Raw genomic sequence first — 27,538 nt, 5'->3', positions numbered from 1 at the left:
CAGGAACAAACCTTTAATACTGTATTTTAATTCAATGAAAAGTTCTCCAAAAACCCAATTTGTTCTTCTGCACTCAGCATCTCCAAAGTTTAGTCCTGATATCAAACAAAAGCAATAGATAATATCAACTGAAAATAATGGAGTACAATTCCTGTTTCTAATTAGAAATTAGAAACAAATAAGAATTAAGACATTCATTCACCATAAACCTAAGTATTTTTCTAATACTAAACAAAACATTTCCATTTGATTCTAATATAGTCAGAAATAATACAATTTCAAATACATTCATCATTAACTAAATTAATTCTAAAACAAGATAATAGAAATTTCAGTCAAAACATGTTATTAATAACTAAGAAAAATATTTAAAACCTTTTATGTTATGTTCAGTTTTTGCACCATGTCAGATGTTAGTTTGGAAGACTTCTCATCCTGGTTACGTGAACCGACCAAAGTTCCCTTTCTCACAGTAATTCAAGTGATACTGTCCTCCACCTTCCTGCATATGTTAATTTATGACCTCCTGTCTTTAATGATAAATCCCCAGGGGTTCTGAGCAGGCACTCTTCTGCAGATCTCTATTGAATACTTACCCAGCAATAGTTCTTCGGGTTTTAAATCACTAACACAAACCTGTTCAAGATTAAGAAATTTGTTCTAAAAGGTTTAAACTGTGTTAAACACTAAAAATAGTATTTTTTCCTCAACAATGGCTTCCTGGAGGGAGAGATTGGCTGAGCTAATGTTGCCATCAACTTTTCTCCTGCTATTAACTTTTTTGATTTTCTTTATATAGAAAATATTTCTATCAGTTGCTCTTTTTCTGTTTTGTATACAGTATTTACTTATACAGTAATTTTTTTATTTTTACCTTAATGCTTACCTGGTCAGTTGAGGTGGAAATGTACATCCTCTTGATTACTGACAAATGTCAGAACCACATGGACTGATCTGGTTATGTTAGATAAATCTGAATCTTTATTTCTCATTAAAATGACTTATTGTAATTTTCAGACATTGTTATAAAATTGCATCTTTATTCTGCTGTAATGATGACTGCATTCTTGTGTAACAGTGTTAGATTAATTAATTAATTAATTAACACTTGCAATTAAAATTTCTTGTATCCTGACCGTAATGCTCCCTTATACAATTCACAGAACAGATGATTGAAATAAAGGCACTTTTTGAAAGTATTTTCTGTGATGTTATTATAGAAATCTACGTACATGCTTGATATACTTGATATAACGTAAACACTGAGAAAAGGGGAAAACAAGGTTTGTGAAATGAGATAAAATTTTATTGTAGGTACAAACAGAATAACAAAATGAACAGTGAATATATACTTCATAGCTTAGACATCAGACTTGTTTTGCCTTTACTGATGATGAAAACTCGTCACTCTGGAGGAGAGAAAGACCGGCTCAGCCCCGTCCAGGATGACTGCAGTGTCAGGGTAGCCAATAAAGTCTGCAGGTAGATTTTTGCATATCTGGTGCTCCGGTTTCAAGATCATAGTTTAACCAAGTACTGTAAATAAAAAGTTAGTCCACGTTGTGATGATCCGGCAGGCTGTGGACTGATGGATGCCGTCAGCTGGTCCAGGTGCTTGGATCCAATGGAAAGGTAATCGGCACAACAATCATGGCTCAGATTACGAGGTGTTGCGATGCAAACCTGAAAAATTAAAAATAAACAAAAAACAAATAAGTGTCCATATTTAGCTGCACAACGTAATCAAAACAAATAAATTCTCAGCTCTTTTGAGAGTTTTGCTTGAAAATAAATTGACAATATCTCAGGAAATTAAATGTTTAAGTGGAATAGTTCTAGTATCACAAAGAAACTGCAAAAAATGTTTCAGAGGTTTAACAACACTGAAGTTACTGAGTAAAGAGTGAACTTAAATATTTACTACTTAGAAAATGCATGTGAATACTCTTTTGAAAGTGTGCAGCTGAAATTAGGGTTAAACTACTAGCAGGCAAAGCACAGTGTTCGCCTAATATCTGTACCAACAGCAGTGGTGGAGAAAGTACTCAAAAAATGTACTCAAGTAAAAGTCAAAGTACCACATTAACATTTTACTTAAGTAAAAGTAAAAAAGTACTGGTTTTTAAAAATACTTAAGTATTAAAAGTAAAAGTACTTGCTGAATGCATTGCCTAATCACTAATATCATTAAGTGTACCAATCATATGCCACAGATAAAACATGTTTTTATTGTGTTTATTCTGTAACATAGTTTAGACTTAGATATATGATTCTATGCATCATAATTTCAGGGATGGAAACATCTGGTCTCCTGTCCTAACATAACATGAACTTCACTTTTTTTTGCCACACATTTATTTTGAAAGAAATCCAACTGGCAGAGGAGGACATGACAAAAACAAAGAGAATGAGCATGCTCTGCGTTCCTACATTCTTGTTTTATTTATTCACCAATTAAATATAAAGATATTTTAATGAAATAAAATAGCTACTGCAGTGTACGCAGAGCATTACAAGAACAAAGAATGGCTCTCACTGAGGCTTCAGCACTATAGGACTTAGTCAAGATCCGTCCAGAAGAATCGGATCGTCCATGAATGTCATATTACAATATTGCACTTTGGTCACAGCGTTGTCCCATATCTGCGACATGTGTCTCAGTCAATACAGCTAGCTTTGCTAGCATCACGTCCACGGAGCTTAACTTTCTTTAAGCTTTCCTTCCAAGTGATGTTAAAAATTGGACAAAGTCCCCACCGTCTGTGAAAGCAAAGCGCTGCTGATTTTACATGTCGCCATATCTTATGATTTATGCAGCGCTTCCGTACTATTATATTACTGACGCTCAGAGAAAACCACTGCATGTCTTGGAGCTCCGCGTGCGAGTAAAGGGGGAGCCGATGGGTGACAACAGACACGTAAGTCACGTTATTGCTCGGATTTTACGGAGCCACCTTAAGTCCCTGAACTTCATATTTTAACGGAAAAAAAACACAATGCGACTTGGATGTAACGAGTAACGCGACAGTTTTGTAGAAATGTAGTGAAGTAGAAAGTACAGATACTTACTGTAAAATGTAGTGGAGTAAAAGTAGAAAATATCCATTATTAAATCTACTTAAGTAAAGTACAGATACACGAAAATTGTACTTAAGTACAGTAACAACGTACTTGTACTTCGTTACTTCCCACCACTGACCAACAGTAAGACAAAAAAAATGATGCATATAAGAGGCATTATATTTATAAAAGTCGAGGCAAACCTAAATTTACCATTTTAAAAACAAAAAGCAGTCATAACCTCAGTTTCTAAACAGAATCTCAGAGGGAAAAAAGAGAGAAATTACGTTGTGTAAAGCAAGAACAGATTATAGCAGCCAACTGGAAAAATTCACTCTAACGTGGATTGTAATTATGAAACTACGGAAGAGGATTAGGGCCACCGAAAAAAAAAAAAAAAAAAAATCTGACTTTAATCTCAGAATTCTGACTTTAATCTCAGAATTCTGACATTAATCTCAGAATTCTGACATTAATCTCAGAATTCTGATTTTAATCTCAGAATTCAGACTTTAATCTCAGAATTCTAGCTGATGGGCGCCAGCAAGCAACCAGCTTCAGAACCACAGATGCGAGTTGTGGCGGACAGCTAGCGTTCTGGAGAAAGACGTCTGATTTAAGTGACTTTTTACAAGCCAGAGGAGTCCCCGAAGCTTCCATCGAACTAATGGAAGAACAAAAGGTGAGTAAATCAAATTAGATAAATTCGTGTCTAAAGCCGAACGGTGATGGCTAGTTGTTAGCATGTTTGTTAGCTTACGCTGTTATGGGAATAAGCGTGATTTACAATGTTAAAATCACACAGATGAATAAAGAATGTAACAGCTGTTGATTGCTGGAATTGTCTCATAAGGGTTTTGTGCGCTTATTTTATTGTTGTTCTTTTTGAGGGTTTTACAATGAAGTTAGCTGTAAATGTCAGCCACATTCTAAATAAGATGTCTGCTGTCAGCGTAGGACAGAAACGTTTATACACAGGAAAATGTATGACTTGCATACACAACGATCTCCGGTTGGCTGTAATTCTGATCGTAAAATATCCCTTCATTATAGTAGTAAGTTGGTGCATAGATATATACGACATATGTTTGTGGTACGGCGTTGGAAAAAGTTACATTATGAGAATGACGAAATCATTTTTCTGCAGTGTGACGTGTCAGCTCAGGACTGAAATTACATCTCACTCCCTGAGCTACACTATCAGTACATTTATCATTCAGGTGCGGAAATGGTAGGCTTCATTTAACTAAATCAAACTTAATGCGATGTTTAATTTTTGTAATAAAGTGCTGTTTTGTGAGCAATCTCTGCTTGAACTTTGGCCACAGGGTGACCAAATGCACAACCAATGGAAACGCAGAATGATGCTGCCGATGTTTCGAATGTTAACAAGATTTCCTTGTGTGTTTTTATGTGTAATGCCTTTTACCTTAAATAGACTGTATAATTATGAATCTGTGTTTTTACACTTGCATGATAATCAATCCAGTCCTTCCTCTTTTTCAGTAAAATAGAGGATTGTACATTTACTGCTTTGCTCCCTCCTTCTATTGTAATTCTCCCCAAAACAGTAGATACTTTAAGCAGGGACCTAAGGGCACAATGTAAAATGTAACTTAAAAGTTGATTTGCAGTGTAAATAATTGTCCTTTCTCATCTGTTTGTGTGCAGATTGACTGTGATGTCATATGTCTCATGGACGATGCAGCACTTGAAAACTACCTACCTTCATATGGAGACAGAATTGCTGTTTTCAACTACTGCAAAAGCAAACAGCCCTTATCCAAAAGAAAACAAGGACTTCTTCAAAAGCTTCGGGAGAAAATGAAGAGCAGAAAGGAAAGTCCTGTGGAAACAACGACACATGACAATACAAGACAGACAAAAAAGCTAAAAGGAACACGAAATATTGAGATTGGATGGATACATAATGAAGGAAAAACTACCAAACAGGTGAGAGCGAAGCAGGGAGGTGGCACTAGAAAAATTCAAATGGCCACTGATGCTGGATTAAAAGACATTCTTCAAGAAGAAAAGACACTTTTTTCCCTGATGGTACATCGCCTAAGGGACCTGAAACAGATTTTGAGTTTGAGGTTTGGGACTTTAGACAGAACCTCCTTTCTGAAGACACCGGCCTGACTATTGGCAAAATGTATGAAGCAGCAAGACTGTCCATGTTATGCTTCTACATTGCAACAAAACTGAAAGATCCAGAAGAAGATAACGGTGACACATCTGAAGTTGTATTTGTCTTGGAAAGCAGTAGCAGTGAATTTAATCCACTGCAGGTGGTGGAAGTCAGGAGTAATTCTGTTGAAGTACTACATAGTTCAGAACTTTTAGATGATTCAGAAATTACTTTTGGTCCAATTCTCGGTGCTGAGGAAGATACAGACGACACATTAATCTATGAGGGTTTTGTTGTTCCCCCCAGTACAGCAAATCCAGAAGATGCAATCATGATCACTGTACGCTATGCTGACACTTTATATGACCTTATAACTGCATTCTCTGATGACAAGATTATGAGTAAAACACTGAATGTAAAGCACATACTTCCAGACAACACAGAAGAAGCAGGCACTGGCTCAGGATTACTGAGAGATGCTCTCACTTGCTTCTGGAATGAATTCTATGAGCGATGCACCCTTGGTACAACAGTGAAAGTGCCATTTATCCGCCATGACTTTACAGCTGAAAAATGGAAGGCAGTTGGGCGAATCCTTTTGAAAGGCTACCAAGACTGTCAGTATTTTCCAAATAAAATTGCAATCCCTTTTCTTGAACAAGTGCTTTTCAGTAATGTTTACAGCGATTTTAAAGCACATTTTCTACAGTTTGTGAGCAGCCAAGAATGTGAAGTTTTGAGGGAGGCAGTTAAGAATTTTTCTGCTGTTGACCTTGATGATCTTGTGGAAGTTCTTGACAATTATGGCTGTAGAAAAAGAATCACTCCTGAAAGTCTTCCTACAATCCTTGATGAAATAGCTCACAAAGAGCTCGTCCAAAAACCAATGTTCGTCATTGACTGCTGGAGGGAGATCATCTACCCACATCTGTCCCTCAGCCCAGAGGCACTGACCAAGCTGTTCTCAGACCTGCAACCAACTTCCAAAAAAGTCTGTCAGCTGCTGAAATTTGCTGTAGATTTAACTCCAAAGCAAAAGGAAGTGGAGAATCATCTCAAAAGATTCATACAGTATGTAACCAGTGACATCAAAATGTTGAAGAACATAACCACTCAAAAATGGAGTCAGACAGCCCATCTGGGATATGCACGTTAAAGTACTCACACGGCCAAAGCGGACGGTTCGTTGGTCCAACATTTTTAGAAATGCTTGACAGGAGAGACCTGGTGCTGCCATCTTCATTTCTTCAAATGTAAAAAGCATATCAGTTGCATATAGAGTGGAAAAGTGAAGGGTAGCTGGCCAGTAATCAGTTAAATTTAGGTCATGTATTCCACATGTCCAACTAGCCTCACATCCCTCACAACCCAGCTCTGGCATGCTAAGATCATAACAACCTAAAACACCAAAAAAAGTGTAAAAGCTGTAATACTTGGTTATTGTAATGTCAGGTTGACATTGTGTCACAAACAATTTCTTATGGTCTGCAAAAAACTTACTAAATAATTACATTTTGCTAACATTGGTTTTTAATTATATTTTGGTTTTGATTCATGAAAAAAATAAAGTTATTCATACCATTGATTGTGACCACAGTGACTGCCTTTCCTGGTTTGATCCTCAAACACTCTGATGGACAATCACAAATTCTAACTGGGATCTCCACAGGTACGAATCGTGCTAAAGAGATTGACATGTTTAAAATATGAATTCACATAAACTGCATATAAGATATGTAGAACCAGATGAACAAAAAAAAGGAACATTCAAAATACAGTCAAAAGTTAACAGTAAGAAAAACACTCTGAAGAGTGTTTAAACGGTACAAATAAAAAGCTTACCATCATTGCAAAGAGTTATATTTAAAACATAGGTAGTTGGAGGTAATGGCTGGAAGAACCCAGCTATGATGGTTTCTCTGTTGTGGAAGACATGTCTGGTGTGCATCATCACATCACATTTTTCACAAAAGAAGGGGTCTGGTAGGCAATCACGACACCGAAATGCATATGGATTTTTTCCACATTGTTGGCAAAAAGGGGCTGACACACTGTGCTGAGCTGCTATGGTGTTAACCAGTCGGGGTCTTTCTCCTTTCCAACTCTCTGAAAATATGCTTTTTCTTGTGCTCCAGTTAGTGGAAGCCAGAGGAACTTTTGGCACTAGTGGTTGACCTGCAGCATCATTCAGCGAGCTCTGGAGTTCTTGTAGAAAAGACTCTTTTAAAAAATAAAAACATTTTTTAGATGTTACAAAAGTATTGCACATAGAAGCTTATTATATAGAAAAAAATAAAATAAGATGTACTACTGACATACCAACAGTCTCTGGAGCAAAGGCAGCCTCACACTGAATGTTAGAGGGATGACAGGGACATCTGGTCTTCTCAATGTGGGATGCTATAATAATGAATTAAACCAATATAAAAGTAAGGAGTATATCTAACATCTTACTTAAATCCACATTTGGATGTCCAATTCCAATTTAATAACTCTTAAATTCCCATATCTCAAGATTCAAATTTGTAGTAGAAACTATTAACTAAAAATTAAGAAAGTAATTTAGATTGTCAGACAAATGGAGGAAAAACACATTTGTTTGTAACCTTTTGTAATAAGGTATGGTTAATGGATAGTGAACCATTTAAATTATGTTGCCTAAATTATCAAAATTTGTAGGCTATTTTTTGTAAATTATTTAAAGGATGTTACAGACTGTTTAATAATATTTCTCTATTTTGATGAGCACTGGTGGTTTGTATTTTGTTTTGTTTAACTGTATTTGCACTTTGTAAAGTTTTTTTTTGTGTGTTATGTACCTCACGGGCTGCCGTAGCTAAATGAGGGCAGGTCCAATAAAAGCTGGCAGAATCACTGTATCAATGAACATTCAATGACTTGAATGAACTGTCAACACTTAGTCGTCCCTGGTGAAAGCAGAAAGTTTTCATGGTGACTAAAGTAATCAAGGTGACTATGGTGATCAAAATGATTGACTTGACCGATGATCCACATCAAAGAAAATAAAAAAAAACTTGAAAATTAATACAAGCGCTGGGAGGCTGCTATGACTAAATACATGTACATCAACTGCTGGAAAAGCATTCACTCTGTTGCAACCACATTGTCCTTGTGTGTGTAAACAGTAAAACTCCTCATTTTTGTTATATAACTAACCTGTTCTTTGTTATTGAGTAATTTCTAGTCAAGATCTTACCGTATAATTAAAAACAATTTTGTGTTGGGGAAAGATATCAAGCCTTTAACAGATAAATGTTTTTACATTCACTTCTCTGGATGTAAAAGCAAACAGAATTAATTACTTGTTAGAAGAAATATATTTTGCCAAAATATCAATTAATATATGCATTTATTTACTAATATGTGTAAAAAATTGTCTACATCTGTCAGTGATCATGTTTTGAAAGAAGTACTTACGCTTAGGTAATTGATTTCTTGTTGATCTTGCCCTTTTATAAAGTTTGTTACCATCTTTATTCCTTTTTCTCCATCTTACTGTTAGTTCAGGTATCTGCATAGGTACTTGATCTTCATCTTTCTTAAGCTCAACAAGCAAGTCATCAAGTTGTTGAAGCTCGAGATTTATATTTTGCTGTTGTATCTCAGTATCTAGGACCATTAATGGATCAGAGATGTTTGAGACAGTCATGGTGAAGGACAGACACAGACAGACAGTACTGTTGACAAGTTAAGAATAGACAAATTAAGGACAAAAAGATGATGAACAGATAAAACAGATGTGGCTCTTAAAAGTGCCTTTTGTGGGTGCTATATAAAAGAGCAGAAATATACGTGAGGTGATGAGATCAAAGAAGAACCTGTTGACATAAAAAAAAGAAATGTTAAGATTTCGGAAGTTCTTGATTTCTCTTTATAAGTTGCAACAGCAATAAACAAAATAGACAGGTGGAGAGATCTTTCCCTGTAATGATCCAAGTTCGTTTTAATTGGAAGTAAATGGCCTAGCTTCAAACAGACAGGGGCTCATAGACAAACTTTTAAGGATCATTACAGCCTAGGGTCACTGGCGTTTATATCGATCCTCAAATTTTACAACAAGCATGACTATAAAGAATTCTGTGACTCTAGCATGGCTAATTAAATGTATTAAGTCCAGGTTCAGTTGAAGCTTATGGACTCCAAGAGGCTAATGTAGCTAGCTTCCCGCCCAGTTCTTCCGGTAAATTTCTTCTATAAATGTTACAAACGTGTCTAAATGTCTTCAACCATTCGCGGCACAGTCCGACTGCCATTAAGTCCTAAAACTGCAACCATCAACTTTATAACGCAACACTCTAGTTATTTTTTTAACTAGAGTACAGAAACATTTTGGACAGATTCAGGTTTGTACTCTCAGGGGTGCAAGCGTCGCATGTGATGACGTCAGCGTCTTCTTCTTCATGGGTTTTTGCGGGATACGTACTTATTTTTATTATTTCAATCAAAAATATTAAAACGTTCACAGAACTGTTTGCATGTAATTCTTATTTTTTCTTAAATTAAGTTGGTAAATTTAAAATAAAGGATTTTAAATCAAGCTAAAAAAAAAAAAAGGCTTTTAAATCAACCCAGCAACAACCACAACAAAAACCCTCCGGTTTTAAATTTTACTGAGTTATTTTTAAATACCAAATTAAAGTTTTATGAACGTTTATGTAGTAAATATTATTAATATCCTATTCAAACTAGCACATACATTGTAAATAAAGGTTTTAAAAAAAAATAGATACGTCATCTTATTCGTTCCTATCGTAAATATCGGACGCTTAGGGAACGGTACAACATTCAATGAGAGAACCCTTCAAGTCACATATTGACGCCAAGGGGGTACCCTTGGAAAAAACGTCAATATGTGACGAGTTGGGAGTGAGAATGTGTTGAAATATCACAATATTTTTAGAACACAGGGGATTAGCTCAGTTTTTGTCGCTTGTTTTAGGAATTGCAGCGGCTGCAGTGCGCCACAATAAAGGTACAATAAAGCTGATAAACAGGTGAAGAACCAAACAGAACCACTTCTGACTGTTCGCAAAGCCAAACATCCAATAAAAGTTCCACCAAGCCACTACTAAGGCACCGGGGTTATGTTTCTCGACACAGGCAAAACAAGGTTCAATGTCCAAACTTATTGATTGTTCTTGGTGATTTATTTTCCTCTTTCACCAAACAATTACAGAACAACTTTCATTTGTTCTCATACTACCACTCTTAAAAACCATCTGCCCCATACCCAAAATGCCTGCTGGTCCTTCTCGAGGACCAGCAGGTTCTCGAGAAGGACCAGCCCATCGTGCCCCACCTCCAGGCCTGGCTCCAGAGTGGGGCCCCGGTGACCCGCGTCCGGGCGAGGGAAAACGAAGTCCAAATTTTGTATTCATCATAGGGGTCTTCGGGCTGCGCTTTGTCAGGTTAATAAATAAGAAAATAATAAAATTAAAAAATAAATTAAATCAACAATTATCAACCTACAAATAAACTCTGTAAATAATACAAAAAATAGAAATTTAAGAATAAACAAAATTTAAATGGATAATGAAATAAAGAAAAAATAGCTCCAACAACTTTTATTCTGCCTTTTCTCGCTCTGTGTATCGGCTTTTCATGCGGACCCGTTGCCATGGCAACCGACAGACAACAGCTCAACGAGCACATAGAGCAGAGACTACCGATCAGAGGAATCAACACAAAAAAAACAAACATTTCCCACACAAAAAAGTAGCAAAAACACTAAAACAGAACATCCAGTCTGTTACATTATGCTGTCAGGCTTAATGTCTATATTTGGATTATTAATAAGTTTTCGCCTGAGCACAGCGGCGGTTGATTAGCTGATTTCATAAACAGTTGCTCTACTGATGACATGTTGGGCGGGTTGACCTGTTTTAGTGCTAACGGAACCCAAACACACCAAACTGCGCAGCACATGTTAAGGTTATCAAAGTCAGTAGCAGGCTAACAGTTAGGCTAGTATAACTGACCGACTACTCACTTGTTCAATCTTTTCTTTAAATTAAAAGTTTTCCTCACCTGTGAAATCTGAAGCCCTTATTACCATTATCTATCTTGTATCTTGACAGAATTAACTACTAAACATTGCGTCCGTTGTTCTGATTCTTTGCGTGATTGTAGTAGTTTCCTGACCACCAATATTCCTGACTCAATGGACAGCAATGGTGCATATGTGACTTACGATAAATCACGTAATGTCCAGTGCAGTCAGTACACTTTTCATTAGAAATGTGCAGGTACTCTCCACCTATTGTCACCCCTCTAGCTGAGTCAAAAAAAATTCCTTGTAATGGAAAATTTTAGAATGCGCCCTTCAGCTTTATATTGTGCCTGTATGACCTCATCGTGAGAATGGTCTCCTGCTCTCCTATAGACTTCCAGTGTCATGTAACAGCAGGTGATCCAGAAGACAATCTGGGTGACACTTCCCCGGCCAGAACTGAGACTGCATTTCATGCAGTAACAAGCCCCTTTTCTTGACAATAGACAACCATCTTGGTTGGGTTCCACAGAATCCCTGATTCATAACTATCAGGGATTCACACCTATAGTCCAATCAAGTCTCTCTTCTCTGACCAGAACCTATAAAAGGAAGCCAGATCCACTGTTTGCACACTTGACAGACTCTTTTAACTCTGTACTTTTGTTCTCACCTTGCAAGGTCTTAATAAATTTCTTATTTCTTCTCATCCAGACTCTTGTTAAAGTAAATTTTTTCCATGACACTCCTCTTTCAAAAACACCACCACTCTATTATTCATTCTTGAAGCACTAATTGATGTGGCCAACAAAATCACCAACAGCCAGGAGAACTACCTCAACTGGAATCTGAATCCCATTCCTATTTCCCCTGAAGGCGCCAACCCCGCAAACAATGTTGTAAGCGCTAAAAAAAACAAAATGAAGATATAGAATCAGCATCCAATACAGAAAGAAAGAAGGTAGGGAGCAAAGAAAAAAAGAAAGAAAAGTACAGAGAAAAAACAAAGAAAGCAAGAAAAAGGAAGCCAACGAAAGAAAGGATAAAATAAAGAAAGGAAGAAAGAAAAGCTGAAGCAAAGAAAGAAATAAATCTATAGAAGAGTTCATTTTCCCTGCAGGTTGTCTCCTGCTGATGTTGATGTGGAGGGGCACTCAGCTCAGAAGATGTGGGATTGCCTTCACAGTCATATGCTTGCTTTGGAGGACAGCTGGCTGCTTCCTACATCTGAGGTAAGCCCTTCATTGTGAGAGATGAGGAGCTTGATTATCACTTTTCAAACAGAAAAAGAAACGAAAAATCGGTGTTCTTGCCATTCTTGATTATCACCTTCTTTGAACAGAAGCCACTTTGTTCTCTCATTGGTGCTATGGAAGCTCCTGCAGGGACTGATTAGACTTTGTGTGTGTCTTTGACTTTCCTTCAGATGTTTCTCTCTTCCTTCTCATGCATGCTTTTTTTGTGCACAAGACTCTCTCTCTCTTTGAAGGTGACAGACTCATCTATGGAGATGGAACAGCAGGACATATGATTGGCACAGAACACCTGAAAGAGCTCCAAAGCCCCATCAGACATCTGAGAGAGCTGGAGCGCACATCTGCAGAGTTAGCGAATCAGGTGAGGATTCGCTATCAGGCTGTTTATCAGACAATGGAAAGAATCCCACATTCACAGTCTGTTGAATGTGAGTGATTTTCTTCTCAGGACCAGTGACCACAAATGAGACTGAGGTTGTGTTCAGTAAAGTTTCAACTTTTTTTCAGAATACATTTAATTTAGGAAATGAAATATCCTAAATGAGGTTTCATTATCCTCCAATTTGTTTGTTATTCTATGACTACTGATGCTTTATGTTTTCTTTTTTTTTTCCTGGCCAGTTTGGTGCACTGGCCGAGCCACCTTTCCGGTGAACCCCCTCCCCAACCCACAATCCACAAAGTTGCCCATATCAGAAACTGCCACTGCTGTCAGGTTCTTATTGATATTATACTATTATATTAGATATTCGATTAGATTAATCAGATTATATTAATTATATAATTAATAATCTGATTAATCACCTTTTTGGTGAAATTATTAATAATTAATTAATAATCAGATAAAAAATAATTAATCATTAAATGAATAATCTGATTAATCATAATCTTAATCAGATCATGATAAAGATCTGATTAATCATGATCTGATTAGGTCATGAACACAAAGAAGAATTATTAGAAATCCTCTAGTTGCACTATTGTTATATGGCATTTTTGATTTAGTCAACATCAATAAGTTAACAATAATTATATATATATTTTTTACCCATTTATTCACATTAGAGTTAGAAGAAAAATCTTTGTGAAGTTATGCTTCTGCAATGAAAGATACATTTATTTTTAAACTTTCGGTTTTACTTTTATTGTTTTTTGATTATTTATCAAATTATTTATCATCTTTCCCCTTTAATTAGTTTCAGCTGTTTGTCATTTCCTTGATTTCCCCTTGTGTGAATATGTTCCTTATTATATAATAAGGAATATATTATTCCTTATTATTTAAGGAATAATATATTATTCCTTATAATAATAGAAAATGAGGAAGAATTATTCAGGTGGGGGCATCCACCTGAATAATGTGTAGTTGCGCCACTGCTGTGGAGCTTTGTAAACCCAAGACGTCCATTTTTGACTGAAGGGCTTAGAAAATAATAATACAAAAAAATAAAAAAATAAAAATAAAAAGTGACCAAAAGGGCACTTGGGGGCAAGGAGCAAAAAGGGCAGGTGCTCAAGCACCCCGAGCCCCCCGCCTCTGCACGTGCCTGGATGGATGGATGGATGGATGGTATCACAGAACTTCTGTATCTATAAGGTACTTTTTCATGAGTGTGTTCTTCCTGACCATCTAATTTAGCATCAGACAGCAGACTGGAGCACAGCTCCGAAATGCTGAGAAGCAATAGATCTGGCTATTTCAAACTGGAATCAGGTCTAATTCTTATGTTTCAATAGAGTTGAAGCCAAAATCGCTTTATCTCAGCGAAAGAAGTAATAAATGGACTTCTTTGGTTTATGAAGGTCCACAGATAAGTTTCAGTTTAGTTAGATGTTGGACAGCTTCGAAATGCTGAGGAACAGTATATCTGGCTGTTTTAAACTGGAATCTGGTCTAATTTTATGTTTCTATAGAGTTGAAGCTAAAATCGCTTTATCTCAGCGAAAGAAGTAATGAATGGACTTCTTGGGTTTTCGACGCTCCACAGTTCATTTTCAGTTTAGTTAGATGTTGGACATATTCGAAATGCTGAGAAGCAGTATATCTGGCTGTTTTAACCTGGAATCAGGTCTAATTCTTATGTTTCAATGGAGTAGAAGTCAAAATCGCTTTATCTCAGCGATAGAAGTAATAAATGGACATCTTGAGTTTACGAAGCTCCACAGTTAAGTTCCAATTTAGTTAGATGTTGAACAGCTTCAAAATTCTGAAAAGCCGTATTTCTGGCTGTTTTAAACTGGAATCAGGTCTAATTCTTATGTTTTAATAGAGTTGAAGCCAAAATCGCTTTATCTCAGCGAAAGAAGTAATAAATGGACTTATTGAGTTTACGAAGCTCCACAGTCAATTTTCAGTTTAGTTAGATGTTGAACAGCTTCAAAATGCTGAAAAGCAGTACATCTGGCTGTTTTAAACTGGAATCAGGTCTAATTCTTATGTTTTAATAGAGTTGAAGCCAAAATCGCTTTATCTCAGCGAAAGAAGTAATAAATGGACATCTTGAGTTTACGAAGCTCCACAGTTAAGTTCCAATTTAGTTAGATGTTGAACAGCTTCAAAATGCTGAAAAGCCGTTTTTCTGGCTGTTTTAAACTGGAATCAGGTCTAATTCTTATGTTTTAATAGAGTTTAAGCCAAAATCGCTTTATCTCAGCTAAAGAAGTAATAAATGGACATCTTGAGTTTACGAAGCTCCACATTTAAGTTCCAATTTAGTTAGATGTTGAACAGCTTCAAAATGCTGAAAAGCCGTTTTTCTGGCTGTTTTAAACTGGAATCAGGTCTATTTCTTATTTTTTAATAGAGTTGAACCTAAAATCGCTTCATCTCAGCGAATGAAGTAGTAAATGGACATTTGAGTTTACGAAGCTCCACATTTAAGTTCCAATTTAGTTAGATGTTGAACAGCTTCAAAATGCTGAAAAGCCGTTTTTCTGGCTGTTTTAAACTGGAATCAGGTCTAATTCTTATGTTAAGCCAAAATCGCTTTATCTCAGCGAAATAAGTAATAAATGGACTTATTAGGTTTACAAAGCTCCACAGTCCATTTCCAGTTTGGTTAGATGTTGAACAGCTTCAAAATGCTGAAAAGCAGTACATCTGGCTGTTTTAAACTGGAATCAGGTCTAATTCTTATGTTTTAATAGAGTTGAAGCCAAAATCGCTTTATCTCAGCGAAAGAAGTAATAAATGGACATCTTGAGTTTACTAAGCTCCACAGTTAAGTTCCAATTTAGTTAGATGTTGAACAGCTTCAAAATGCTGAATAGCCGTATTTCTGGCTGTTTTAAACTGGAATCAGGTCTAATTCTTGTGTTTTAATAGAGTTTAAGCCAAAATCGCTTTATCTCAGCGAAAGAAGTAATAAATGGACATCTTGAGTTTACTAAGCTCCACAGTTAAGTTCCAATTTAGTTAGATGTTGACCAGCTTCAAAATGCTGAAAAGCCGTATTTCTGGCTGTTTAAACTGGAATCAGGTCTAATTCTTATTTTTTAATAGAGTTGAAGCTAAAATCGCTTTATCTCAGCGAATGAAGTAATAAATGGACATTTGAGTTTACGAAGCTCCACATTTAAGTTCCAATTTAGTTAGATGTTGAACATTTTCAAAATGCTGAAAAGCCGTTTTTCTGGCTGTTTTAAACTGGAATCAGGTCTAATTCTTGTGTTTTAATAGAGTTTAAGCCAAAATCGCTTTATCTCAGCTAAAGAAGTAATAAATGGACATCTTGAGTTTACGAAGCTCCACATTTAAGTTCCAATTTAGTTAGATGTTGAACAGCTTCAAAATGCTGAAAAGCCGTTTTTCTGGCTGTTTTAAACTGGAATCAGGTCTAATTCTTATGTTTTAATAGAGTTGAAGCCAAAATCGCTTTATCTCAGGGAAAGAAGTAATAAATGGACATCTTGAGTTTACGATGCTCCACAGTTAAGTTCCAATTTAGTTAGATGTTGAACAGCTTCAAATTTCTGAAAAGCCGTTTTTCTGGCTGTTTTAAACTGGAATCAGGTCTAATTCTTATTTTTAATATAGTTGAAGCCAAAATCGCTTTATCTCAGCGAAAGAAGTAATAAATGGACACTTGAGTTTACTAATCTCCACAGTTAAGTTTCAATTTAGTTAGATGTTGAACAGCTTCAAAATGCTGAAAAGCAGTACATCTGGCTGTTTTAAACTGGAATCAGGTCTAATTCTTATGTTCCAATAGAGTTGATGCCAAAAACTCTTTATCTCAACGAAATAAGTAATAAATTGACTTATTGTGTTTATCAAGCTCCACAGTCAATTTTCAGTTTAGTTAGATGTTGAAGAGCTTCAAAATGCTGAAAAGCCGTATTTTATGGCTGTTTTAAACTGGAATCAGGTCTAATTCTTGTGTTTTAATAGAGTTGAAGCCAACATCGCTTTATCTCAACGAAAGAAGTAATAAATGGACTTCTTGAGTTTACGAAGCTCCGCAGTTAAGTTCCAATTTAGTTAGATGTTGACCAGCGTCAGAATGCTGAAAAGCAGTGCATCTGGCTGTTTTAAACTGGAATCAGGTCTAATTCTTATGTTTTAATAGAGTTGAAGCCAAAATCGCTTTATCTCAGCGAAATAAGTAATAAATGGACATATTAGGTTTACTAAGCTCCACAGTCAATTTTCAGTTTAGTTAGATGTTGAGCAGCTTCATAATGCTGAAAAGGATTACATCTGGCTGTTTTAAACTGGAATCAGGTCTAATTCTTGTGTTTAATAGAGTTGAAGCCAAAATCGCTTTATCTCAGCGAAATAATTAATAAATGGACATCTTTAGTTTACTAAGCTCCACAGTTAAGTTCCAATTTAGTTAGATGTTGAACAGCTTCAAAATGCTGAAAAGCCGTATTTCTGGCTGTTTTAAACTGGAATCAGGTCTAATTCTTATGTTTTAATAGAGTTGAAGCCAAAATCGCTTTATCTCAGCGAAATAAGTAATAAATGGACTTATTAGGTTTACGAAGCTCCACAGTCAATTTTCAGTTTAGTTAGATGTTGAACAGCTTCAAAATGCTGAAAAGACGTACATCTGGCTGTTTTAAACTGGAATCAGGTCTAATTCTTATGTTTTAATAGAGTTGAAGCCAAAATCGCTTTATCTCAGCGAAATAAGTAATAAATGGACTTATTAGGTTTACGAAGCTCCACAGTCAATTTTCAGTTTAGTTAGATGTTGAACAGCTTCAAAATGCTGAAAAGAAGTACATCTGGCTGTTTTAAACTGGAATCAGGTCTAATTCTTATGTTTTAATAGAGTTGAAGCCAAAATTGCTTTATCTCAGCGAAATAAGTAATAAATGGACATCTTTAGTTTACTAAGCTCCACAGTTAAGTTCCAATTTAGTTAGATGTTGAACAGCTTCAAAATGTTGAAAAGCCGTATTTCTGGCTGTTTTAAACTGGAATCAGGTCTAATTCTTATGTTTTAATAGAGTTGAAGCCAAAATCGCTATATCTCAACGAAAGAAGTAATCAATGGACGTCTTGAGTTTACGAAGCTCCGCAGTTAAGTTCCAATTTAGTTAGATGTTGACCAGCGTCAGAATGCTGAAAAGCAGTGCATCTGGCTGTTTTAAACTGGAATCAGGTCTAATTCTTATGTTTTAATAGAGTTGAAGCCAAAATCGCTTTATCTCAGCGAAATAAGTAATAAATGGACTTATTAGGTTTACGAAGCTCCACAGTCAATTTTCAGTTTAGTTAGATGTTGAACAGCTTCAAAATGCTGAAAAGACGTATTTCTGGCTGTTTTAAACTGGAATCAGGTCTAATTCTTATGTTTTAATAGAGTTGAAGCCAAAATCGCTTTATCTCAGCGAAATAAGTAATAAATGGACATCTTTAGTTTACTAATCTCCACAGTTAAGTTCCAATTTAGTTAGATGTTGAACAGCTTCAACATGTTGAAAAGCCGTATTTCTGGTTGTTTTAAACTGGAATCAGGTCTAATTCTTATGTTTTAATAGAGTTGAAGCCAAAATCGCTTTATCTCAGCGAAATAAGTAATAAATGGACATCTTTAGTTTACTAAGCTCCATAGTTAAGTTCCAATTTAGTTAGATGTTGAACAGCTTCAAAATGCTGAAAAGCCGTATTTTATGGCTGTTTTAAACTGGAATCAGGTCTAATTCTTATGTTTTAATAGAGTTGAAGCCAAAATCGCTTTATCTCAACGAAATAAGTAATAAATGGACTTCTTGAGTTTACGAAGCTCCGCAGTTAAGTTCCAATTTAGTTAGAGGTTGACCAGCGTCAGAATGCTGAAAAGCAGTGCATCTGGCTGTTTTAAACTGGAATCAGGTCTAATTCTTATGTTTTAATAGAGTTGAAGCCAAAATTGCTTTATCTCAACGAAAGAAGTAATAAATGGACATCTTTAGTTTACGAAGCTCCACAGTCAATTTTCAGTTTAGTTAGATGTTGAACAGCTTCAAAATGCTGAAAAGACGTATTTCTGGCTGTTTTAAACTGGAATCAGGTCTAATTCTTATGTTTTAATAGAGTTGAAGCCAAAATCGCTATATCTCAACGAAAGAAGTAATCAATGGACGTCTTGAGTTTACGAAGCTCCGCAGTTAAGTTCCAATTTAGTTAGATGTTGACCAGCGTCAGAATGCTGAAAAGCAGTGCATCTGGCTGTTTTAAACTGGAATCAGGTCTAATTCTTATGTTTTAATAGAGTTGAAGCCAAAATCGCTTTATCTCAGCGAAATAAGTAATAAATGGACTTATTAGGTTTACGAAGCTCCACAGTCAATTTTCAGTTTAGTTAGATGTTGAACAGCTTCAAATTGTTGAAAAGCCGTATTTCTGGCTGTTTTAAACTGGAATCAGGTCTAATTCTTATGTTTTAATAGAGTTGAAGCCAAAATTGCTTTATCTCAGCGAAATAAGTAATAAATGGACATCTTTAGTTTACTAAGCTCCACAGTTAAGTTCCAATTTAGTTAGATGTTGAACAGCTTCAAAATGTTGAAAAGCCGTATTTCTGGCTGTTTTAAACTGGAATCAGGTCTAATTCTTATGTTTTAATAGAGTTGAAGCCAAAATCGCTTTATCTCAGCGAAATAAGTAATAAATGGACATCTTTAGTTTACTAAGCTCCACAGTTAAGTTCCAATTTAGTTAGATGTTGAACAGCTTCAAAATGCTGAAAAGCCGTATTTCTAGCTGTTTTAAACTGGAATCAGGTCTAATTCTTATGTTTTAATAGAGTTGAAGCCAAAATCGCTTTATCTCAGCGAAAGAAGTAATAAATGTACTTATTAGGTTTACGAAGCTCCACAGTCAATTTTCAGTTTAGTTAGATGTTGAACAGCTTCAAAAGCTGAAAAGCAGTACATCTGGCTGTTTTAAACTGGAATCAAGTCTAATTCTTATGGTTTAATAGAGTTGAAGCCAAAATCGCTTTATCTCAACGAAAGAAGTAATAAATGGACTTCTTGAGTTTACGAAGCTCCGCAGTTAAGTTCCAATTTATTTAGAGGTTGACCAGCGTCAGAATGCTGAAAAGCAGTGCATCTGGCTGTTTTAAACTGGAATCAGGTCTAATTCTTATGTTTTAATAGAGTTGAAGCCAAAATTGCTTTATCTCAACGAAATAAGTAATAAATGGACTTCTTTGGTTTACGAAGCTCCACAGATAAGTTTCAGTTTAGTTAGATGTTGAACAGCTTCAAAATGCTGAAAAGACGTATTTCTGGCTGTTTTAAACTGGAATCAGGTCTAATTCTTATGTTTTAATAGAGTTGAAGCCAAAATCGCTATATCTCAACGAAAGAAGTAATCAATGGACGTCTTGAGTTTACGAAGCTCCGCAGTTAAGTTCCAATTTAGTTAGATGTTGACCAGCGTCAGAATGCTGAAAAGCAGTGCATCTGGCTGTTTTAAACTGGAATCAGGTCTAATTCTTATGTTTTAATAGAGTTGAAGCCAAAATCGCTTTATCTCAGCGAAATAAGTAATAAATGGACTTATTAGGTTTACGAAGCTCCACAGTCAATTTTCAGTTTAGTTAGATGTTGAACAGCTTCAAAATGCTGAAAAGACGTATTTCTGGCTGTTTTAAACTGGAATCAGGTCTAATTCTTATGTTTTAATAGAGTTGAAGCCAAAATCGCTTTATCTCAGCGAAAGAAGTAATAAATGGACGTCTTGAGTTTACGAAGCTCCACAGTTAAGTTCCAATTTAGTTAGATGTTGAACAGCTTCAAAATGCTGAAAAGACGTATTTCTGGCTGTTTTAAACTGGAATCAGGTCTAATTCTTATGTTTTAATAGAGTTGAAGCCAAAATCGCTTTATCTCAGCGAAATAAGTAATAAATTGACATATTAGGTTTACTAAGCTCCACAGTCAATTTTCAGTTTAGTTAGATGTTGAGCAGCTTCAAAATGCTGAAAAGCAGTACATCTGGCTGTTTTAAACTGGAATCAGGTCTAATTCTTATGTTTTAATAGAGTTGAAGCCAAAATTGCTTTATCTCAGCGAAATAAGTAATAAATGGACATCTTGAGTTTACTAAGCTCCACAGTTAAGTTCCAATTTAGTTAGATGTTGAACAGCTTCAAAATGCTGAAAAGCCGTATTTCTGGCTGTTTTAAACTGGAATCAGGTCTAATTCTTATGTTTTAATAGAGTTGAAGCCAAAATCGCTTTATCTCAGCGAAATAAGTAATAAATGGACTTATTAGGTTTATGAAGCTCCACAGATAAGTTTCAGTTTAGTTAGATGTTGAACAGCTTCAAAATGCTGAAAAGACGTATTTCTGGCTGTTTTAAACTGGAATCAGGTCTAATTCTTATGTTTTAATAGAGTTGAAGCCAAAATCACTTTATCTCAGCGAAATAAGTAATAAATGGACTTATTAGGTTTACGAAGCTCCACAGTCAATTTTCAGTTTAGTTAGATGTTGAACAGCTTCAAAATGCTGAAAAGAAGTACATCTGGCTGTTTTAAACTGGAATCAGGTCTAATTCTTATGTTTTAATAGAGTTGAAGCCAAAATTGCTTTATCTCAGCGAAAGAAGTAATAAATGGACTTCTTTGGTTTATGAAGGTCCACAGATAAGTTTCAGTTTAGTTAGATGTTGAACAGCTTCAAAATGCTGAAAAGACGTATTTCTGGCTGTTTTAAACTGGAATCAGGTCTAATTCTTATGTTTTAATAGAGTTGAAGCCAAAATCGCTATATCTCAACGAAAGAAGTAATCAATGGACGTCTTGAGTTTACGAAGCTCCGCAGTTAAGTTCCAATTTAGTTAGATGTTGACCAGCGTCAGAATGCTGAAAAGCAGTGCATCTGGCTGTTTTAAACTGGAATCAGGTCTAATTCTTATGTTTTAATAGAGTTGAAGCCAAAATCGCTTTATCTCAGCGAAATAAGTAATAAATGGACTTATTAGGTTTACGAAGCTCCACAGTCAATTTTCAGTTTAGTTAGATGTTGAACAGCTTCAAAATGCTGAAAAGCCGTTTTTCTGGCTGTTTTAAACTGGAATAAGGTCTAATTCTTATGTTTTAATAGAGTTGAAGCCAAAATCGCTTTATCTCAGCGAAATAAGTAATAAATGGACATCTTTAGTTTACTAAGCTCCACAGTTAAGTTCCAATTTAGTTAGATGTTGAACAGCTTCAACATGTTGAAAAGCCGTATTTCTGGTTGTTTTAAACTGGAATCAGGTCTAATTCTTATGTTTTAATAGAGTTGAAGCCAAAATCGCTTTATCTCAGCGAAATAAGTAATAAATGGACATCTTTAGTTTACTAAGCTCCATAGTTAAGTTCCAATTTAGTTAGATGTTGAACAGCTTCAAAATGCTGAAAAGCCGTATTTTTATGGCTGTTTTAAACTGGAATCAGGTCTAATTCTTATGTTTTAATAGAGTTGAAGCCAAAATCGCTTTATCTCAACGAAATAAGTAATAAATGGACTTCTTGAGTTTACGAAGCTCCGCAGTTAAGTTCCAATTTAGTTAGAGGTTGACCAGCGTCAGAATGCTGAAAAGCAGTGCATCTGGCTGTTTTAAACTGGAATCAGGTCTAATTCTTATGTTTTAATAGAGTTGAAGCCAAAATTGCTTTATCTCAACGAAATAAGTAATAAATGGACTTCTTTGGTTTATGAAGGTCCACAGATAAGTTTCAGTTTAGTTAGATGTTGAACAGCTTCAAAATGCTGAAAAGACGTATTTCTGGCTGTTTTAAACTGGAATCAGGTCTAATTCTTATGTTTTAATAGAGTTGAAGCCAAAATCGCTATATCTCAACGAAAGAAGTAATCAATGGACGTCTTGAGTTTACGAAGCTCCGCAGTTAAGTTCCAATTTAGTTAGATGTTGACCAGCGTCAGAATGCTGAAAAGCAGTGCATCTGGCTGTTTTAAACTGGAATCAGGTCTAATTCTTATGTTTTAATAGAGTTGAAGCCAAAATCGCTTTATCTCAGCGAAATAAGTAATAAATGGACTTATTAGGTTTACGAAGCTCCACAGTCAATTTTCAGTTTAGTTAGATGTTGAACAGCTTCAAAATGCTGAAAGAGATTTCTGGCTGTTTTAAACTGGAATCAGGTCTAATTCTTATGTTTTAATAGAGTTGAAGCCAAAATCGCTTTATCTCAGCGAAATAAGTATAAATGGACATCTTTAGTTTACTAATCTCCACAGTTAAGTTCCAATTTAGTTAGATGTTGAACAGCTTCAACATGTTGAAAAGCCGTATTTCTGGTTGTTTTAAACTGGAATCAGGTCTAATTCTTATGTTTTAATAGAGTTGAAGCCAAAATCGCTTTATCTCAGCGAAATAAGTAATAAATTGACATCTTTAGTTTACTAAGCTCCACAGTTAAGTTCCAATTTAGTTAGATGTTGAACAGCTTCAAAATGCTGAAAAGCCGTTTTTCTGGCTGTTTTAAACTGGAATCTGGTCTAATTCTTATGTTTTAATAGAGTTGAAGCCAAAATCGCTTTATCTCAGCGAAAGAAGTAATAAATGGACTTATTAGGTTTACGAAGCTCCACAGTCAATTTTCAGTTTAGTTAGATGTTGAACAGCTTCAAAATGCTGAAAAGCAGTACATCTGGCTGTTTTAAACTGGAATCAGGTCTAATTCTTAAGTTTTAATAGAGTTGAAGCCAAAATCGTTTTATCTCAACGAAAGAAGTAATAAATGGACTTCTTGAGTTTACGAAGCTCCATAGTTAAGTTCCAATTTATTTAGAGGTTGACCAGCGTCAGAATGCTGAAAAGCAGTGCATCTGGCTGTTTTAAACTGGAATCAGGTCTAATTCTTATGTTTTAATAGAGTTGAAGCCAAAATTGCTTTATCTCAACGAAAGAAGTAATAAATGGACTTCTTTGGTTTATGAAGCTCCACAGATAAGTTTCAGTTTAGTTAGATGTTGAACAGCTTCAAAATGCTGAAAAGACGTATTTCTGGCTGTTTTAAACTGGAATCAGGTCTAATTCTTATGTTTTAATAGAGTTGAAGCCAAAATCGCTATATCTCAACGAAAGAAGTAATCAATGGACGTCTTGAGTTTACGAAGCTCCGCAGTTAAGTTCCAATTTAGTTAGATGTTGACCAGCGTCAGAATGCTGAAAAGCAGTGCATCTGGCTGTTTTAAACTGGAATCAGGTCTAATTCTTATGTTTTAATAGAGTTGAAGCCAAAATCGCTTTATCTCAGCGAAATAAGTAATAAATGGACTTATTAGGTTTACGAAGCTCCACAGTCAATTTTCAGTTTAGTTAGATGTTGAACAGCTTCAAAATGCTGAAAAGACGTATTTCTGGCTGTTTTAAACTGGAATCAGGTCTAATTCTTATGTTTTAATAGAGTTGAAGCCAAAATCGCTTTATCTCAGCGAAAGAAGTAATAAATGGACGTCTTGAGTTTACTAAGCTCCACAGTTAAGTTCCAATTTAGTTAGATGTTGAACAGCTTGAAAATGCTGAAAAGACGTATTTCTGGCTGTTTTAAACTGGAATCAGGTCTAATTCTTATGTTTTAATAGAGTTGAAGCCAAAATCGCTTTATCTCAGCGAAATAAGTAATAAATTGACATATTAGGTTTACTAAGCTCCACAGTCAATTTTCAGTTTAGTTAGATGTTGAGCAGCTTCAAAATGCTGAAAAGCAGTACATCTGGCTGTTTTAAACTGGAATCAGGTCTAATTCTTATGTTTTAATAGAGTTGAAGCCAAAATCGCTTTATCTCAGCGAAATAATTAATAAATGGACATCTTTAGTTTACTAAGCTCCACAGTTAAGTTCCAATTTAGTTAGATGTTGAACAGCTTCAAAATGCTGAAAAGCCGTATTTCTGGCTGTTTTAAACTGGAATCAGGTCTAATTCTTATGTTTTAATAGAGTTGAAGCCAAAATCACTTTATCTCAGCGAAATAAGTAATAAATGGACTTATTAGGTTTACGAAGCTCCACAGTCAATTTTCAGTTTAGTTAGATGTTGAACAGCTTCAAAATGCTGAAAAGAAGTACATCTGGCTGTTTTAAACTGGAATCAGGTCTAATTCTTATGTTTTAATAGAGTTGAAGCCAAAATCGCTTTATCTCAGCGAAATAAGTAATAAATGGACTTATTAGGTTTACGAAGCTCCACAGTCAATTTTCAGTTTAGTTAGATGTTGAACAGCTTCAAAATGCTGAAAAGAAGTACATCTGGCTGTTTTAAACTGGAATCAGGTCTAATTCTTATGTTTTAATAGAGTTGAAGCCAAAATCGCTTTATCTCAGCGAAATAAGTAATAAATGGACATCTTTAGTTTACTAAGCTCCACAGTTAAGTTCCAATTTAGTTAGATGTTGAACAGCTTCAAAATGCTGAAAAGCCGTATTTCTGGCTGTTTTAAACTGGAATCAGGTCTAATTCTTATGTTTTAATAGAGTTGAAGCCAAAATCGCTTTATCTCAGCGAAATAAGTAATAAATGGACATCTTTAGTTTACTAAGCTCCACAGTCAATTTTCAGTTTAGTTAGATGTTGAGCAGCTTCAAAATGCTGAAAAGCAGTACATCTGGCTGTTTTAAACGGGAATCAGGTCTAATTCTTATGTTTTAATAGAGTTGAAGCCAACATTGCTTTATCTCAGCGAAATAAGTAATAAATTGACATATTAGGTGTTTTGGTGAACTGCTAGGTAACCACTCCCCCTCTGTCACTCCCCTGCAACTTTCTGCAGCTCCTTTCTGCCTGTCGGTAAGGAGAACCAGGTGGACTCAATCTTCAATCTCCTAGCAATCAGAGTGCAGCTACTTTTGGTGTGACTGACTTGTCAGTCCTGGTTTGAGAGCATGAGATGCAAACAGTGCTGGAGCATTTAAGCTCAGAACTGTGTGAAAGTTTCAACAAGCTGTGAGAGACAGCCGGTAAGGCTCAATGCTGCTGCTCATGCTGAATTGTTTGTTTGTTTGGTTGAGGTCAAGTTACTAGGTTGAAAAGAAAAAATAAAAAGAAGGTAAATACACTTGGTGTTTATTGGTTAAAGTAGAAAGAAAAAGGAAATGTTGGTTGTAATGTTTGTGAGGGTATTTAACAAATATTGATAAAAATGCTAATTTATTTATGCTGCTGAATTTACTATAAATATTTTCTATTTATTATTCTTTTGATATAATTGGTCTGAAAGGGTAGAAGTTTGATTTCACAATGTATTTACCTTGATAAATTCAGAATGTAATAGATGTGTTTCTGTTTCTTTTGAGGTTTTTCACCTATGGGCTATGGGCTCTAGAGCTATTGAGATTTGAGCTATGTGGACCATCATGAAAATAAAGATGAGTCAATGAAATTAAAGTCTCTGAGTGAAATCCAGTTCAAAGATCACAGTGGAAACGATCCCTTTCAAGTGGGGGTCACACAGTAAACCAAACCGGAAAAAAAAAAAAAAAAACTTGACAGTGAAAAACCGCAGTCAAAAGACTGGAGGGACATTAAGAGTTTGTTGGTTGGACCAAAAGGGTCCACGAAGAGACAAATCAAGATTAATTCTTTTGCCCTGCTGCTAAAATCAAAATGGCTGACTCAGTAGTGGTGGAGCAGCTGAAGAGCATTAGAACAACGGTGAAGCGTCAATTCTCCCGTTTAGCCAATAGTGTACTACGAATGCACACAATGTCTGAGGAAGAGCTCAGGGACAACTTTGCAAAGCTCACAGCAGAAGCCAGTAAAGTTCTTGAAGCCAATGATGATGTTGCAGAACAATATACTGCAGAAAATTCAGATCCAGGGGTGTTAAGTGAACAACAAAAGGCTGATTTGGATAAAACAACTATAGAATGTGAGAAAAAGATGCAAGAGCTAAAAAACCTAATACAAAAGACATTGTGGGAAAATTTTGGGGAATATGAAGTGACACAAGCAATTACAACTGCAGAGTCACATGCAGATCATGTGGACACCGTGAACCCAAGTAAAAATGCAGATGCATATGGGTTCATGATAGAACATCTGCAAAATCTAGTAAAGACTGCAAAGGCAGTGCATAAACATTGGAGGTGCTGGGCTCCTCATGCAGAGCAACATGAGTTTCAGAGTCGGATCAGAGCTCTTGAGACCATATTGCCAAAATTAACATTAAGAAAAGCTGAATTTATTGGAGAGCAAACCAAAGATGAGACCAAAAGGTTAAGCACTTCTATGAGTTTTCCTGTGGCACCAGCCATTAGATTAAAGCCTGCTGCTCTGCCAAAGTTCACTGGAGTTCGTAGAGAGTTTCATCAGTGGAAAAAAGATTGGGAAGCTCCAGATGCAGGGAGAACCTACAGGATCAAAAGAGATTAAAAAATATCATCTTCTCGACAGTGTGGATGAGAAAATAGTACGAGACCAACGTCTCACAACTTATACAACAGCTGATGAGATATTCCGGGTTTTAGAGAATCGCTTTGGAAACAAAACAACTATTGCCCTTGAGATAGTGGAGGAGCTTCAAAAGGTTCCACCAGTTAAAGGGAACCAGCCCAAGAAGATTGTTGAGCTAATTCAAACTGTAGAAAAAGCTCTGATAGATCTCAAAGAACTTGGTGCAACTGAT

The 27,538-nt window shown here is 35.7% G+C and overlaps 2 long non-coding RNA genes across 2 annotated transcripts; both read right to left on the bottom strand.

Annotated features, from left to right (window-relative positions):
* Positions 1-1,277: 1,277 nt before the first annotated feature.
* On the bottom strand, positions 1,278-7,203 carry LOC145549998 (uncharacterized). The gene is made up of 5 exons (XR_014085811.1): positions 7,034-7,203; positions 6,771-6,872; positions 6,357-6,589; positions 4,787-4,906; positions 1,278-1,683 (listed from the first exon to the last, which is right to left on the bottom strand). It is a non-coding gene; the product is annotated as an uncharacterized LOC145549998 (long non-coding RNA).
* A 68-nt stretch (positions 7,204-7,271) lies between these two features.
* Positions 7,272-13,168, bottom strand: LOC145549997 (uncharacterized). Its single transcript, XR_014085810.1, has 3 exons — positions 8,630-13,168; positions 7,511-8,118; positions 7,272-7,411 (listed from the first exon to the last, which is right to left on the bottom strand). It is a non-coding gene; the product is annotated as an uncharacterized LOC145549997 (long non-coding RNA).
* Positions 13,169-27,538: the final 14,370 nt, after the last annotated feature.

The sequence above is a fragment of the Poecilia reticulata genome, chromosome 22 (genome assembly GCF_904066995.2).
Source record: "Poecilia reticulata chromosome 22, P_reticulata-male-v2, whole genome shotgun sequence".
Classification (NCBI taxonomy): Eukaryota; Metazoa; Chordata; class Actinopteri; order Cyprinodontiformes; family Poeciliidae; genus Poecilia; species Poecilia reticulata.
Note: the sequence above shows the minus strand (reverse complement) of the source record. Positions and strands in the feature narration are given on the sequence as shown.